This window comes from Ictalurus punctatus, chromosome 12 (assembly GCF_001660625.3).
Source record: "Ictalurus punctatus breed USDA103 chromosome 12, Coco_2.0, whole genome shotgun sequence".
NCBI classification, from domain to species: Eukaryota; Metazoa; Chordata; class Actinopteri; order Siluriformes; family Ictaluridae; genus Ictalurus; species Ictalurus punctatus.
Window position 1 is genome coordinate 19,168,311 of NC_030427.2, and position 5,400 is coordinate 19,173,710.

Consider the following 5,400-nt stretch of genomic DNA (forward strand, 5'->3'; position numbering starts at 1 on the left):
GGACAGCAGGGATCTCAAGAGGAAGCCGTTCAAAGCTATTACGTACAAGTCCGCCATATTGGAAGCTAGTGTGCTCGTACGTGTGCGCGTGTAGAAAGATAGGGGCTATACTGGTAAAATCCACTTTAACCTGCTTTATTTTAAAAAAAGTTATTACTATTTCTTCTTCTTCTTCTTCTTCTATTTTACAAACGATTTTTCAAAAATCACAGGTGATGTATACTATCCTTCAGAATGATTGGCACCCTTCAAAACAAGCTACAAAATAAACATTACACAATAATTCAAATTGTTGACTCAAACAAAAAACTATTTACGTTAGTTCTAACAACAACAACAAAAAAACATTCTCATTAGACAATAAAAAAAAAAAGTATTTGCCAAAGTCACTGACCCCTGCTGAAAAAAACAATACAAACCATCACAGAAATTCTAATGGTTTCCACCATAAATACCATTACAAACCATCAGTTAACCATTAAAACCATTACCAGTTTTTAATGGTATCCACTAGACATAACATGCCACCAATAGAAGGCAAGAAATTACCAGTGGAGACTCACAGTGACCATTGCAGTTTAAAGGCAGAAGTGTTTAAAGTGGATATGTGGTTTTTATTATTTAAAAAAAAAACTTTTTCCAGTGAAAAAGTGATACCATCGAACAGTTTATGATGCTTGAATATGTTGAAGTATTTCCAAAAAACTATATATTATAATGTCCTCTATTGACATGGAAAAAACAGAGAAATTTTAATCAGGGTACAGAGAAGGCATGCATCAAGACTCTTCTCTGTTCTGGCACCTAGATGTCTGAACAGCTGAGTCACTGACAGTCTTCAAACTAAAGACCTACCTCTTCCTAAAGTACTTAAATTAGCACTTTTCATATTTTAAAAAAATTACCTATATTACCTCCCAGAGTTTTAAGACTGATGGTATTCTTATTCCGTGACCAAGTGAACCAGTATCAGGATGTATTCATTGATGAGACTTCAAAGCACTGGATAAGGGCGAAATGCCGTAAATGTTAAAAAAATACCATTAGGCATAATTAGGGCCATAAAAAACCATTTCACATGCCAGAAACTGTTGGAAATTTACCAGGTATTGAACTCATGATGAGAACACTGTCCATTTTCTTGCAGTTTGGGTATTTGGAAATTCCCAACCCATTACATGCCAGCTATCAACCAGTGAGTGTGAAGGCTAGCACATGCTTCTTTGGAGACACTTATAACCAGCCACCACTTCTTTTCAACTGCTTCTCATGCTATGTCAAAGGACATCTGAACACACGCTGAGGAAAGCACTATCTATCCCTTTCCACATTACACGAGCTTACTGCTGCCAACAATTGGCTAGTGTCTCTGTGATTGACAGGGTAGAGAAACAATAAAATCCCTCCCACCCAGTGAGCGCGGCCAATTTTGATCTCATGGGAAGAAAATGGTGGGAAAATGGGCCAACTTTTCTGTTGCACCACTCAAGGGCTGAGTGGAAATTGATGGCATCATGAATTCTGCTACTTACCAGGAATTTTCCGACAAAAAACCTGGCTGCCTCTGCCAGAAGGTTGAGGAGATGATAATAGGTCAAACATATTTCTAAATCAACACAGAAATGCTTAGCCTTGTTAGACCTTACAGGAATAAACTCCATGCCGTTATTCTCTTCACAGCCATAATTTTCAAACTAGTTAATTTGTAGAAAGAAATTGCGCTACTTAAATAAATAAATAAATAAAAACATTTAATTAAATTTATTTTAAAAATCATACAATGAAAATGAATGTATGTTTGAGCTCAAAATATAACATATTACATGTTATTACTTTCATATTTCAATTGTTGCTCAGTAGAAAGGAGGGTGCCAGTAATTATGTAAGGCTTGTAATTGTCAATATCTTGATTAACACTAAACTGCAATAAAAGCTGTAGTAGCTGTAACTAAATCACAGAAATATTACAGTATGTTACCTGTAACGAGTAAGTGCAACAAATAAATGGTGCCATGTTACTGCTATTGAGACAATTAGGTCTACTACATAATTAATAACAGATGAATAATATACAGTTATAAGAAAACATTTTCTGAATTAATTACACAAAATGTAATCTGATCTCCATCCAAACCATAAAAATAAACAAACATTTCGCCTAAACTAATACAGCACCACTGTGCTTTTCATGTCTATAATTAAACACATTGTTTAATCACTGATGACCTGTAGTTCCTTTCCTCCTCTGAATGAAGCTTTGTTGTGAAGGGTGGATTCTGGAATCCCTGACCTCTTCAATATATATCCGTTGAGTGATTTGTAATGAGTTATTAATCAACATTTATCTAGTACAGGTGAGAAACGCGCCGGACACCTGTTAAAAACCTAAATGTACACTTCTAGTGATCCCTATCCCCGCCCACTCACAGGCAGTAGCAGTTCCTCTCAACCATTTTGTGAATTAAGGAGAAATTCTTTGTCACGAACCCAGCACCATTTCTTTGTGGTACAACAATTTAATTCCAGAATTCCGGACCCATTCTTGAAAAATTTAAATTATTTTAATTAATATTTTAATATATAATTATTATATTTATTTATTTCATATATCAATATATATTTATGTATAGAATTTCATATACTATATAATATAAAGTCCGTACAGGATTTTGTGGAGGTTTTTTTTTTTGCGATTGTAATTTTCTGTGGCTTTTTTCAAAATTTCCGATGCAACTTGGGAGTTTTTTTTTTGTGAAAAACTGCTTGAATTGGCAAAATTGCAATTGCAAAGTTGAAAATGTAGTGCATGCTCCTTCACGGTGATGTGTGTTGGTGAATGAAACTTATTAGCTGTACTCATGTTCGACACATGAATTGAAGAGGGTTTTGGCTGAATGCACATTGTGATGACGTCACATGATGTGTCTCGATATAAAATCTGCAGAAAAGCGCCAGTTAAAATAATTTAAAAAAAACCACAATGCAAGCTCCTCCAGATACTGCAGTCTGCTTGATTTTGCGTTTATTTCTACGATTGCAAAATAGTCAAATGCCGGAGGGACTGATAAAGTAACAACAAAACCTTTACAGCTGTACCAAGTTATAATTTTATTTATTTTGTTGTTGTTGTTCTTGTTAAATAAAAGTAATCTTTCCCACTTAATTTCTTATTCTTAATGTTACAATGCTTTTGTATTTGCCGTGGTATTTTTAGGACAATACTTCTATCCAAAGTTCTACACACGTTATGAATAAAACAATCAAACGTAAACTCACCTATCCAGCAGGTATAACTCTGCCGTAACCCACTCATAAAATGAAAACACATGATCAGAGCTTGACACGGAGACATTGGGGGTCTGAAATAATGAGAACACAAGAAGTGAGATGCAGGTAATAGTTTATTTTTTTCCCCAAACACATACCCTGCTTGAGTTTTGCTTACTTTAAGACACAGCATATCAGAGAAGGAGAGAGAGAGGGAGAGACAGTGTTCACAAGAACCCTGGTTGATCAGTGGTGCACAAATTCTGAGCCAAATCAACATTATTTAAGTCCTCATACTAAATTCATGTTTTCAGTTGTATTCTGCATGGGCCACAAGACATCAGTGATGTTGAGCGAATACGGGATTTCTCCATAGACGTATCCGTTCCTCTAGATCAGATGGAAGATGTGCCTGGAATACATCACTGAAACAATGCCAATATTTCAGTGTTTAGGTCAAGGAATCTTTCATGCTCCGCAAAATTGGCTCTGAGGATATTCATGCTTTGGACACAAACTATTTTTCCATCAGTGGATTAAAACAATAACAAAAGCACCCCTTTATCTGACTCGAGTTTCTGTGAACAAAGCTCAGCATCCCTCACTCATTGCTGAGGCAGCTTGAAAAGAACATTGGAGAATTTTTTTTTTTCCCAAACAACAAATTCTGGGCTGCAATGTGTGTACAAACAAGTAAAAAATAAAAGTAACACTAAGATTCTTTTACTGCTGCAGATAGGCCGTTTAGAAAATGAAGAAGAAAAAAAAAAGAGGAATTTATCTGCAATACAATGTCTACAGCTGAGCTCGAACAAAAAATAGGAACCCACCAAACTCCAGAATCGTCCCCGCCCCATCCAGTCACACTAAAAAAACTTTTATTTTTATTATTGAAATAATGAAAAGTAAACAAACATGCTGCTCAGATTGTTTAGAACAGAACAGTTGGTTTAGACAAACAGAGCAGTTCTTTTTTAAAGGTGTGTTTTAGGGCCAAAATAAAAACATAAGATTTCGAGAATAGAAGTTGAATATTGTGAGGAAAAAAACAAAAACAGACCAAAAAAACAAAAAAAACAAACACAACTTGAGAGTAAACTCATAATATTTGGAAAATAAAGTCAGAATACTACAGACAAAGTTGTGATTCACGAGAGAGAAAAAAAACAAAACAAAACAAAACAAAAACAACAAAAAAAAAGAGTCAATGTTAGGACACAATGCTTCATAAAGCATTTGCGTTTAAAACGAGGGAGGATGAGGATTTGGTGACGTTATAGTCTCTCTTACTGGAAGAGAAATCGCAGGCAGGGTTCGTCCGCAACGCTACTGATGACTACGTCTGCGTGCTCTTCAGCGAGGACGTACAGAGGAAAGCTCGACCCTGAAGCCCAACGCTTTATGGCGTAACACCTCGTACAATAAACGTAAACTTAATAATGAGTTAATGTGCCGTGACACATGAGGGTCATATCCATACTGCCTGCGATTCCTCCTTCAGTTCCTCCAGGTTCTCGTGGTGAAATGAAAAATGTCTTCCAGGGTTGTCTCATAATTCTCTAATATTAATAATTATCTGGTGCTGATCCACCAGAAGATTTTTTTATTTTTTATTTCTTTATTTTCACTGCGTCATTCTGTCATAGTATCATGACATCATTCTTGAAATAATGTGCCCCCCCGGTTTTTCCTAATAATAATAAAATTACAACCTTTTCTCAAAATATACTGTTTATTTTTATTTTTTTAAACAGTGGCCCTAAAATGCCATCGTATATTAGTGAAAATTATTGTTTTTTTCCCCAGTGAATTCGGAGTTTATTTGATTCACTTTGTAGACGAGGTGTTCTTTTCTAACGTGCTTCAAGACTAAGAACTAAAGCACGTTGAAATACTTCCCCGATCGTCACGGTGCATACTCAGCAACACACAGATTTATTCAGAAGTTATTGGCTCAGATTTTGACTTGGTGTAAAGTGTTAATTGTGTTTGCTGCGAATACGATCATTTGGGACTGAACTCGCGACACCTCGGTATACACTCAGCGCAGCAAAGCTTCCTGTGAGAAGACAAAACTTCAACAAGCTGGAATGTTGTCACTGGATTCGTTTTGGCTGAACGCTCCAATTACAC